We start from the raw sequence: 13,468 nt of genomic DNA, 5'->3' as shown, positions 1-13,468 counted from the left end.
TAATTATTACCTATTTCTCTTGTAATTGGTCTTCACAAAACCCACTGCAATCTGGCTTCTGTTCCCACGTCTGAATCAATTCTTGTAAGGAGTAAGAATGATTTTCAAAGTACCTATTCAAATAGGACTTGCATAGGCCAGCTTCCACATCCCTCTCTCACATTTGGCTGACTTTCTTAAAGAGTTTCTACCTGGGTATTCGTGTTGTTGTTTTTCCTATCCTTCCATGCTTAGTTGTCACATTCCCCTGTTTGGGGTTCTCCTCTTTTGCCTGTTCCTTACTGCCATCCATGGTTCTCTCCTCAGCCCAGTTTTTCTCTCTATATTGACCCTAATTTCTAGATAAACCCTTATCTTTGTCTCTGATATTCAAGCTTTCAACTAATTTACCAAACTGCTTATGTGTACCTAAAATATATACTTAGTAATCTTCCCAAAACCAATAAGTGCACAATTGAACACTGTTCTTTTTCCTCAAACATATCTGTTCATCTTCTTCTCTTGCTGGTTTCAGTTAATAGTGCTATTCATCCATGCCATAAGCATGGGAATCATTGTAAATAATTGCATTATTTACAATACAACATTTACAATATTGTAATAAAAGCACAGGAAATGGAAAATTCCACTTCACCATCCTTCTGCTTGTCAAATCTTTCATTAGGAAAGCATCAAAGCATGCCTGTTTGTATCTCCCTTTTGCCATTTCTCTCGCCTTTTCATGATCTACTCCAATAATTAGGTGCCTTGTCACCTCTGATCTAGGCTGTTACAAGAGAAACCTACTTGGCCGTCCTACCTTCAGGTTTGTTGCTAGCCATTACATCCTTCCCACTGCAACGAGGCTCATTTACCTAAAAAGCAAATCTTTTATCAATGGCTTTATCCTCTTGTATGTCCTCTGTGTCTTTTCATCACCTATATTAGAATTACAAGCGTGACTCTATAGACACGTTTTTCGTTTGGCCCCTGCCGATTTCTCCTCCCTCTTCTCTTTGCTATTTACACCCTTTTAATGGCAAAATTGCTCCCATTTCCTGCACTCACACATGCTTTCCTATTTTGTGGCTTTGTGTTTTTTGTTTTTTTGTTTTTACCTCTTTATTGGGGTATAATTGCTTTACAATGTTGTGTTAGTTTCTGCAGTATAACAAAGTGAATCAGCTATACATATGCATATATCCCCGTATCTCCTCCCTCTTGCGTCTCCCTCCCACCCTCCCTATCCCACCCCTCTAGGTGGTCACAAAGCACCGAGCTGATCTCCCTGTGCTATGCGGCTGCTTCCCACTAGCTATTTATTTTACGTTTGGTAGTGTATATATGTCCATGCCACTCTCTCGCTTTGTCCCAGCTTACCCTTCCCCCTTCCCATATCCTCAAGTCCATTCTCTAGTAGGTCTGTGTGGCTTTGTGTTTTGCTTGAAGCCCTGGCATGACCTCCTCATCTTTCTTCACCTGCTCTTACTTATCATTTAAGACCCGGCCGCAGGCACCATCTCCCACAGGAAGCCTCTATAATATCCCAGCTGGGCTAAATGCCTGTCATTTGCTCTATCTGAGCAGTTAGCATTTTGTGTTTGTATCTTCTTTTGCTGTAACTTTCCCTCACTAGATTGGGACCTTCTCAAGGGCAGGAATCACATTTAATTCATTTCCTTTCTTCCCCATAGCAACTAGTTCAGTATCTGAAAATGATTGATAAATAGCCATTGAAATAATAAGCAAAGCTAAAATTATCATCATTAGTAGTGTTTTCCCTTCTATTAAATGCACATCTTAATGTAACCAAATGAGAAGAATATAAATTGAACATGTGCATTATAGTCTCTATTAACCCTCTCTGAAGAAGAAATTTAACTTTTCTTCCTCAAATGATAGGAACAGTAAACATTCTCCAAAAACCTTAACTTCAGCCAAATTCTTCTGCATCATGCCAATTACATTTAACATCAGAATGATATAACTGAGTTTATCCTAAATACCTACTTCAGAAACTAGTATAGTAGGTATGTTATAACTGAGTTCTATTTAATAAAGTAATAATTTGACATTGGGACCATCATAGATATTTTCAAATATTTTAATGACACAGTGTTATATAACAATTTTGTTCTATTCCCCAAGTGAAATTACAGTTTTATATGGAGCAAAATGAATTATTAAATTTTTATTTCTAACTAAAATAATTAAATATTGCTAAACATTTAAGTGATAAATATCATACTATGGCTTGGAAATATACTTTAGGATATAGGATTTTCAGCACTAGAATGAGCCAGGGGTGGAGTGTATCTCATCCAGGTAACTCATTTTTAGAGGAGGCCCCAAGAAATTCATTATCTAATAACACATAACTCGTTAGTGCCCAAGCCGGAACTAGGACTCAGGTTGGATTTCTCTCATCACACTCTACTGACTCCTTACTTGCTATTTAAAATTGTAATCCATGTACTTGGGTCAGATGTGAGCCTACACACAGCTCCCCTGCAACACACACACGCGCACGCACACCCCACTATGTGGAATAGTTAAACAGTGGAGTGTTCTTGTTGTTGTCATTCCTACTTGGACCACTGAGGAATGTACAAGGCTCATCTCTAAAATTAATAGAATCAATGAGAAGGTGTTACAGAATGTGCATCTCTGGTTTCCTGTTTCATTCTAGATTCTTTCCAGGTATAAGTAACTAAATAGAGGTCTGAAAAGTGCATTTCATCTCCAGTAAACACGAAATAAAATACTCAGAAGAAAAATAATTTTAAAACACAAATATTAGTCACAAAGAAAATTCTTTGATATTTAAAATTGAATCAAGGTGTGTAAGCCACTAGCCAATTAGTTGTATAAAACATACTACTTAGAAGTTGAACATTACTTTTAGAGCATTTAATATACATGGTATCCATTGCTTGTAATGAGACTCAGGTGACAGTATTTACCTTTAGACCCTTTTAAAATGCACTAATCAGAAAGCTGCAGTTTTCTATATCTTGAGTCTGATTTCTGAGAATAGCCTTTATCACTTTTTCCAAGACTAACATCTGAGAGTAGTAATTCTTCAGAATAAGGATATGGGTCAAAGCCAACTGTTCTACTTGTACTTAACATGCCAGAAATCACACATGAGTTTGTATCATTCGAGAAAGAAGAAAAATATTTTATTACACATTATTGAAAACTACCTCAGCATAGCTAAGTACTTCTAAAAAATGAGAGTAATTATCTTTTGTCTGTGTTTTAAAGTTTATAATTGAATGGCATCTAGGAGATTGTAGGTGTATATTTCTAAAAGGCTAGTCTTAACGTTGCCTCTCCAATCCAATTGCAAATCCTTCATGGTAAGGAATGCGTTCATTTGTCTGAATTTTTACAGTTTTAGCACAGAATGCCTGGCACAGAAATTCAATAAATTTCTGTTGAATTACATTCAGTGTGTGTATATATGTGTGTGTAAATGTATATATACATAAACATGTATATACACAGGTTTACCTATCTACATGCATGCATATATAAAATACATAAGACTACACTGCTTTAAAATCTTGGTAGAAAAGGTGTTCACTTAACCTCAAACTCCTCGCGGTCTCACTGTTTTAAGGCCCTCCTTACATGCGTACCCAGCCTTATTCTCTCATAGCAGTACTTCTTTAGTTCAGAACCATTGAATGGAAACCTGCCTCACCCACCAGCACCCCACTGACCTCCCAGGAAAAGGGCGACACATTTTTCCCACACCTACTTACACAGGAAGAAGGCTTACCTCTTAAATGTTATAATACCTGATATATTTAGCTTATGGGTCAGAGAACCGGGCAAGATGAAAGCCATTTGTGTCAAACCTATACCTAATGAAATTCTATTATTTAAGGATATTTCATCAACCTACTACAAAATACTTTTCTGCATATCCCACACTAGAACATAGTAATCTCTTCAGGTAAATATCATTTTTAAACTACCATATTTTTTACTCTGTTTTCTTTCTTAATAAAGCAAATTAGTCATTGACCAGTTTCTTGAATTCTGGGACTTGTTTTTCAAGCCAATCTCCATGAGTTCAGGATACATAAAATTCTTTGAAACAGTTTTTGACAAAATGGGCAGAGTGCTTCCGAAAACTTTCAGATCTCTTTCAACTTTTTGCTGTTCGTCTGAATATAACAGTTTTGACAGCCAGCTTTGTCTCTTGCTGCCGACACCATCCTTCATTCTCTCGGCATCCTTGACAATAGTCAGGAAGTCATTCACTTACATTTATGGAGGACCCATTGTGGGAAAAGAACTGCACTAGGAACTTCACAGGAAATAGGCCATAGGACCATCACCATTGAAGTTGTCCTGTAATTAAAGTGCTGTTGAAGACAAATATATTCATGATTTGTGCACTTCACTGACACAATGAATACATAAAAACATGCCCCAAACACAATACATATGTATAGAGATTTAGCTCATAATGCATAATGAGTGTTGGGCTGACTAGAGTTAAAATAATTTATTTTGGAAGACTTTGTAGAGAATTGAATTTAAAGAGGGGACTAACCAAATTAGAGGTAGAATGAACTAGGGAAGGGGACACTTACTATAATGTTATGTTTACATAATGTATATAGAAAAAGATATCTTACCCATATTTGTTACAGTACCCAGTCACTCATTTTTATACTTGACGGAAAGGACTGTGGAAAGTATCCCAAAGCCCATTTAATGAAAACATGCACAGAAAATTAGAAAAGTAAGAGCAATTAGGGAAAACCTTTAGAGTAAATAAAAGGTCGTCTTAATTTGTATAATAAAATTCACCCAAGTAAAATTGCTGGCTTATTTCTATTTCTTTTCTAATACTTTTAAAGTATCAATGCATTGCAGAGATATTAACATTTAAATACATCAGAATGGGAAGAAAGCTAGAGTGTCAATCATGTCATTTTTATGAAATTATTCTGAAATCGTTTGAGGCAAAGGAAACGTGATCTAGCTGCTGGGGTGGCGCGCAGCCCGCCAGTGTTAGGTCCCTCAAGTGCCACATCCTGCATCTTGTTAAATGTAACTCAGTCGTCTCTATTTCAGCAAAAGGGTCTTTATTTTCATCCGGGCACTCCAGTCTTAAAGTAGACTAAAGCTTAAGTTTGTTTAAAGCTACAATATGATTATTCCTATAAAACAATTAGTGACATTTGAACCACTTTCTGATAGACTCAATTTAGTGGGAGTCTAAGTGGCTTCCTACATTTTTTGAATGCACATTTGAAAATGCTGCTAAATACATTTGAAACAGCATTTTTTGAGGGAATACACTGGACAGATCTTTTAAATTCCATATAGGTTTATAAAACATGAGTCTTTCTTTAAAATCTGCTTAGCATATCCTAAAACTTATGTCCAGTGAATCTAGAAAGTTTTGCCATGGACTGATAATTATGCAAAAATAGAAATTGTAATTCTATTCAGATTGTGACAATTGTATTTTCATACTTCATAATGTTTTGAAATCTGGCAATTATAACAAAAATAAATATGAAAATGGACTTATTTTGTAGTTTAATATATCCATAACAATTTGTGGCTCTAAATGATATTTTGGGGGTATCCATTTGTAGATTTAAGAAACTGTTCAAAGATAGTGGTATAACGTTAATCATTGTCCTGTTTCTGCCAGTGTATTTTAACAGTAATAATAAAGGTAAAGGGAAAATGTTTCTGTTGACGCTATTATAGTAAAACATTCCACTGGAATGGAAAATTAACTTATTTACCAGCCAATCAAGATTCTCTAGTGTTCTGAAAACAGCATGAAAAACAATTCGAACAGTTAAAATACTAAATAGTGCTGTTGACCTATGAGACATAATGACTTAAAATACAAATAGTAGTAGGAAATATTCCCATAATAGTTGTACAGGTGTTTCATCTGTTGACCTAAACTCCTCTGCTTCCTAAAGTTAAGTATGACACTTATCTGGGAAAAAAATTTGCTCTGAAATGTAAATACTGATTCATGAAGCTTGCAACTTAGGTTATTTAAAAAACCACTTGCAGGTTGAGGATTTAGTGCTAATAGTGGGTCCTCTACTAATTTAAGGCTTGAGTTACCATAAAAGATACAACTCTTTCTATACTGTGTAAGCTGTGAAAGGTGGAGGGTCTCAAAACCACATCTGGCCAAGTGAGTCACTGGCAGTTCGTTAAGATGTGAAATGCCGCTCTCCTTCAATTTGCAGCTGCCTAGGGTTGCAGGGCTGATTAGCTAAGGCAACTTCATGCTTGTTAGTCTAAGACAGGGCTTCTCCACTTGCTGCTGCCTTCTCTACTCTTCATATTCCCATTTAGCTATCTTATTCTTTGTGATCAAACCTCCTGCACCTGATATGTAAATTTGGTGCATTTAAAATCGAACATGTGATACTTAAAGGACAACTTTTCAACACACAGAAGTAATAGCAGCCTATGTTCTCCCTTCCTCTTTTTCATCTAACATTTGCAATGATTCTCAAAGGGTTGTCTTTTCTGTCTGCAAAAGGGCATTTTAGAATCACTGTTTTTTACCAACAATATTTACACGATACCCTGGCCCCCCGTATTCAATTCTGATGTCCAGAGGTTTGGTCAAACTCTGACTGCAGAGTCTGGCTCCATGCTCTGTGAAGGTGGAAACTCTGCCTAGGAACACTGGCTCTCTGAATGTCCTTGTACCGGGCAGTGTCAGATATGATAACTGGTTTGGTCCTAACAGCCGTTGGGAAGCTGGGAGATGCCCAATCTAATTTGTAGCCAATTATATTACTACAAATTGTGATCTTGTGATTTAAACCCAGGTGTCCTGTCTCATATAATATATGCATTTTCACAATTGTGGTAGCTTTCTTTCCGGGAGTTTTATAAACACCACTCAATTTTTAAAATAAAAAAATAAGCACTTATTGCCATTTGAAAACACTATATGTTTGGTAATACTGTAGAATGTTCATTTTGATTGATGTCCATATTAGCAACGTACTATAATAATTTGCAGGCTATAAGAAATCTGAAGAGAGGTCTTTAATCTGAAAAGAAATCTATAATTGAATAAAAAAGTATAATAACAAAAATAATTTTCCATGCTTTGAAGAAAAGACCAAACATATTTTATTTTGTGGACTATAATGTGGTTACTTTAGCAGCATTTTAAATGAACAAATTAGAACTCTATCAATGTTACTGTCTACACTCCAATCCATGTTTAGTATAAGAGTGTGGAAAACTAGTATAATTGTACCTGCAAAGAAGCTATTTCTACCAAACTATTTATTCAAATTGTGAGATTTCTGGGCCTATCTAACATATATTTCCCCTGCCCCTTTAATTAATTAATTAATCCATTAATTAATAGGTTAAACTTTACGCTGTGCCAGAGATTATGCTGAGCACTGAAAATAAAATAATGAGAAAAAGTTTCTGTTCTCTTTGAGATTAGAGTCTGTTGAGGAAATTTATTATAATATAAAGTAATAAGAGCTAAACTAGATATATGCACCTAGCACCACAGAATCATAGGGGAGAGAGCTTCTAGAAGACTCACAAAACATTGTGAAAAAAGTATGCACACCTTTTTTTTAAAAAAAGCAATCTTATATCCTGAGTCCCTAATGCAAAATCCTGATATAGGCATATTAACTTTAGGGGACTACAGTAGCCTATAATCAGGAGTAATCCAGCAAAATACATAGACAATCTGTCATCAGGTAGGGTCTTCCACAGCAATAGAGAAAATATTACTAGACAGAATGAAAACAGGTACAGGATTTGATGAAAAGAAAAGAGCAGGAGAGATGTATTATAAGTAAGTAAGTAAATAAATAAATGAATGAATGAATGAATGAATAAATCTCTCTCCCTAGACCAAAATGGGTACAGAAAGCTTTGTAGATGTTTTTTATCTTTATGGTAGAAAAAATTTTTTTAAAAAGCTAAATTGGCATTGGTTATCAGGACTATATATCACTAATTCTCAAAAAACTTGTAATTTGTTTTACAAGACACAATGACTGACACCTAGGCAATTCTCAAAATCTTGCTGAATAAATGGGTAAATATAAAAGAAACAATTCAAGAAATAAAGTAAAATGGTTTCACATGTGACTGGATTTAAGAGTAAAGAAAGAGTATACGTATCTAAAATTGCATCTCTGGAACCAAATAAGGTGTGCTGGGTTACACACAGTAGCAAACACCTACAAACTCACGTTGACAGCCCAAGAAACAGATGACCATATTTAGTTTGATTCACTCAAATTTAGTTTTCTTATTTCTCTAAGTGTTTTTATTTTAGCTTAACGGAATTGAAATAGGTTTCACAGTAATTATTGGCAGTAAATTATTTATTAATTAAATAATTATTAAATTGGCAGTAATTATTTAATATGTCAAAACAAGACCACCAAACTATCTGATTGTATCAAAAAACATCAAATGTTATTTCTACAAAATTACACAGCAAGGATTACACTTTTAAAATTTTAAGTTCAAAAATTAGTGGGCTTTTTCTTATGTATCATCAGCACATTATTATAGTTAATTGCTAAACTTTGAGATAATAGAGTTAAAAACTGTGTGAGAATACTATTTGTTGTAGTGGACATTATTTTTATGCCACAAAGGGTGTTTTATAATATTCTGTCTATTTGATATTTGAGGGCCTTTCAAGTGCTTGAAGTTACTAAAGTTATTCATCAACTTTGAACAAACAAGCAAGAGACTAATCAGATTGCCATTTAACTCCTCAAGTCAAACCATTTTCAACTTGGATCTGTAATTTAAGAAGATTCAAGGCTGAGCATATTGGATGTTATTTTCTCTTATCAATACGGCATGAGAAAATGAATTTATGTTGATTGATTTGCAAAGAGACTTATTCTTTGAATATGCCCTGAGGAAAAATGGTGGAGACTTGAATTTTCTTCATAAATCACTTGTAAATAATAACTGCTAACTAATAAACAAGGAGTTTCCTAATCTCTCCCATAAGGTGACAGCTGCTCCTGTAACCAAGGCAGTGAAATGAAACCTGGCATCTAATTCTAACACCAACCCCACATCACAAAAGAAAAAAATGGAGGGCATAGACTAGACCAAATGATATTTAACACTTGAAACAATACAGAATAGGGAAGAAAATAATTGAAGTCCTTTCTTCCTAACTCTTGCAATTTGGAGAAATCTGTGCCCTTGAAAAGCAGAATGCACTGTAGTTTTGAGTCACCATCCGCCAAACAGTTGGTTTTGCCATTATAATAAACACTTTTAAGGAGCTTTAATTCTAGGCTTCAGCACTTCTGTTACCTATTGTAATCAATTTCAAACTCTTTAAAAACATTTTTAAGAAAAGGAAATAGGCTGCTTCCTAGAACATACAGATTTTAGTAAACCTACATCTGAGGCGCAACATTCTTTTCAGTGGTAACAGAGGGAAACTATATGCATCTACTTTGCCTGAGTCAGATGGAAAGTAGTCTTTTAAACAATACTGCCTAGCTTCTTCACTTTGTTTTGTTTAGTACAGATCTGCTTATTTGTTTATTCAGTGAGAAACTGTGTGCTATACCTTTGCTGAAAGCAAATAACTAATAACTTCATGTCCTGAAACACTCAACAGCCAACCTGCTCATTTCATTTGTATTCCAGGGACGCCTCATTTTTTCCTCCTCACTGCCTAGCCTGTACTGATCAGTATTAACAATGGGATTTTTGTCTCACTTGAAAACTTTCTTGTTCCATTTGAGTTGAGGTGGAGACACTCTCACTTAAAAACAAAACAAAACAACCACCACAATAACAAAAAACCCAAACAGGTATTCTGGTATTTTCAGTGTTTAATTATTGCAATAGATTAATATTCTGGAAAACTGCATTCACTTATCAGATAATCTAATAAAGAAGCTGTAGTGATTACATGGCTTAACTAGGTGAAAAAGGAAAAGTCCCATGTTTAAAACATTTTGAAATGTTGAAAAATATGATCGATTTTAAAAGTCGAAAGAAAAGAGAGACTGTGGAAATGGTAAATCCTGTTCCTATAACTGGATTTTAGCCACTTTTGGCTACATAGACACTAAACATAAAATTTTATGCATCCCTTTTTTGTCACTCTCTTCGGTTCCCCCCCACAAACTTAAAAAAATTCACCTGCTAGCCCTTCGAATCAAATTCTCAAGGAAAGGGAAGCTACCGCCTCACCTTACTGCTAATGAACTTCCCCTGTAATTTCTGATACCCCTTAATGGTTTAAATTTTTCTTAAAATCTAGAGCCACAGCTAATGTGACTGGCCAGTTTCTGCACCCCTGCATTGATTTAACATCTATCATGTTAATTCATTTGAAAAACAAAAAGGCTTTTATCTTGAGTCCCTATTTACCTTAAATCTCATGATGAACACTGATGTCACAAGAGAAGACATAAAACGTTTTTTTCTTAAACTGTTGCAAGTTCAGTTCTGAGGAGGGGCTAGCTTATTTTGCTGAGATCGCTGTTCATGGGTGGGTAAGAGGGAAAGAGAAGAGTTAATGCTTCCCTAGAGATTGAATTCCCTCTGCTTTTTACCAATCCTTCCTCTCAACTCATGCTTTCACGCGTTGCTTATCCCAAAAGCATTCACAGGGGTCAGATTTTTAAAAAAAGTTTAACTTAATTTCTTAAATATTGCTTTTAACCTGCTACCACCCACCCCCCATTCTCAGTGACTATGGCAATAGTTCTTAAATAACTACCATTTTTTGGCTAGAATGAATAGTACATCAACTATTTCGTTTTCCCAATTAATAAGATGTCTTTTGATCTTCTAAAGAATGTTTTCACCCACACAATCCTTTTTGAGAAAAAAAAAAATTCACCTTCCCTGTACCAGGAAAACCCTCATTAAAAATGAATTTCCAGCATGAGATGTCAGAGCAAGGGCAAATGTTCTACTCTGATATTTGCTGTAATTCTGTTATCATAGGCCTTTCTCATATACTAATGAAGCATTCTCTTGAAGGAAAAAAAGGGAGATAGCAGATGTTGAATGGAAACTAATATAGATTTTTTTTACATGACTCAATTGAATAACACCTTGGCAAGAGTATGGAAATTTGTGTTTGTTTTTTAGTATTGGTTTCCTTCTTGGTGTTGCTTGTTAGGAGAGCTGGTTAACCAACTCCTTTTGAAATTCTTAACTTCGTAATTTCTCTTAAAGAGGTCATCTACTTTTGTGGCTGGTACAGCCTTTGGGGGTGTTTATCTAACCATAGTGAAACGGGGGTGGAGTGGGATTGCAGGGAGAGGCAGGTATGTTTAATGAAGTGCACCATAACATCAAGTACACTTAATCCACTCAATCTCTTAAATATATCTAAACTGTGTTTCTCCTTATATTCTTTTATGCACAAATATAGCAAGTGTTTTTACCTACTGCTCACAGAAAGTTTCAGGCTGTCTATAACCTGGAGAAGCACTTGGAATACCATCTCACAAATTAGAACAATTTCTGCTATTAAACTGCAATGTTTATTGCCATCCCAGTTTGTTTCATTAATAAATAACAAATTATAGAAAGTGGACATTTAAAAAATGTACACAGTTTTAGCTAACATACGAAAAGATCAAAAATACATTTCCAATGGAGAATTGCTTTAACATGTATCTTCTTTGACTGTACTGGTCTTTACTGAAAAAGAAGAGTTAACCAAACTGTTGTGAAGTTGGAAGAGTTGTTTCTCTAGAAAATCAAGCACGCCACCCAGAAAACTGCCTGTCAAGAGTTTTATACTTGGAAGTCTCTGTAATCCATCTCAATATGGAGTGGGGTGAGATTAAAAACTACTGATTTATTTGACAGAAATATATACAACAGCATGATCATCATATTAAACACCTGCTTAAATTTGACTCTGTAGCAGGACTTAATCACATCTGAAAACTTGAAATTTAAGAAGATATTATAAACTCAGTTGCAAGTAAATTATAGCATATGATGTAGATCGTGGGTTAGAAAATAATTGAAAATAGAGATACTGCTTTTAGAGATACTGCTTTTAGAGATACTGCTTTGATACTGCAAAATAAGATTTTTCACTTTTACCTTAAAAAAACTCAATGTTAAAAGGTCAATATACTATGTATGACTTTTAAAAATGTAAATGATGCAGTAAAATCAACGGTTAATGTGGCCAATACAGCAGGCTTGACTGTGTCAGGGCTGAGGTCACAGATTCTCAGAGTAGGGAGCGATGTTCCTTGGGAGGTGAATCAAAATTCACATTTCACACATGCGTATTTTGATAGATTCTGATGACATCCACCCAAGTCCACCTCAACTTTGCATTTACCTCAATTCAGAAATAGGTTTAACCTTGGTTATCCCTCACATGTTTGGGTGTATAAGAAAAACATTGAAAATAACTTTATTTAACCCTGACCAAAGTAAATTGAGAAAGCAGTAGAAATATAATATTACAAATACTTTGGTAAGAATTTTTCAGGAAGTAGTTCCTTCCTTCCTTCCTTCCTCTCTTCCCCCCTCCCTCCCTCCCTCTCTCTCTTTCTTTCCTTCCACAATTAAAAAAATTCTATCTGTGGTCACACTTTTCTACTATTTATAATTTAATCAGTCTAGAACAGTTATGTTTAGGTAAAGAATTTCCTATTCTCACATTTTTTTAATTATAAAAACTACAGATAAGTAAATATAAATGTTAATTCACTAAACTTTCAATTGTTTGAAAAGATCCAAAGATCGTAAAAATTTTAGAGGGTAAGAAAAATGTCAAATGTAAGTAAGTATATTAAAGTTTTAAAAAATTTTGTGTGTATATAAACATGGGGTGTCAGTGCTACCAAATTCCAGGCTTCAACATTAAGTTATTTATTTTACAAAATAAAGGAATTCTGTCATGATTTTGTGGTTCAAACTCCATATTGAATATCTTTCTTCTCCATGGAGTCAATTCTGACCTTCTTTTATCTGAATTTTACCTACAACCTTTTATTTTTCCTAGACAACATCAAAATGTTTCAGGATTAGACATTATGCAAGTGAAATGGATACATTTCTAAATTTGCTTATCCTGTTTAGTTTTGACAAATATAAACTTGCTCTCCTAGTCTAGGTAAAAAGAGCTGGAGAAAAATAAATATTTACAATATATATTAATGAAAATGGTACAAGTATTTAAAGTATTTAATCATATGTGGTATTTCAATAGGATAATTCATTAGTCCAGTCTTCTAAATAATCCCAAAGTGACATGAATTCCTCTGCAGAATGAATGTCTATAGAGAGTAATCCATGGAAGACAGACAAGCCTCTTGTCATTCGCAGCCTTAATCCATTGCCTAGAGCGTGAAAAGTGCTCAGGATAACAAGTGTGGGAATCAGTAAAATCAACATTATTTTTGGATTTTATTTTCTTAACAATACTGACTGATCAATAGGCTGGCGGAAACTGACA

The 13,468-nt window shown here is 34.7% G+C and overlaps 1 protein-coding gene across 3 annotated transcripts in view; it reads left to right on the top strand.

Annotated features, from left to right (window-relative positions):
- The window catches only part of SEMA3A (semaphorin 3A), a 507,688-nt gene that overhangs the window by 261,993 nt on the left and 232,227 nt on the right, over positions 1-13,468 (top strand). The window lies entirely within an intron of this gene.

This window comes from Mesoplodon bidens (genome assembly GCF_964165515.1).
Source record: "Mesoplodon bidens genome assembly, chromosome: 9".
NCBI classification, from domain to species: Eukaryota; Metazoa; Chordata; class Mammalia; order Artiodactyla; family Ziphiidae; genus Mesoplodon; species Mesoplodon bidens.
The sequence above is the reverse complement of the archived record's forward strand: the minus strand, read 5'-3'. Positions and strand labels throughout refer to the sequence as shown.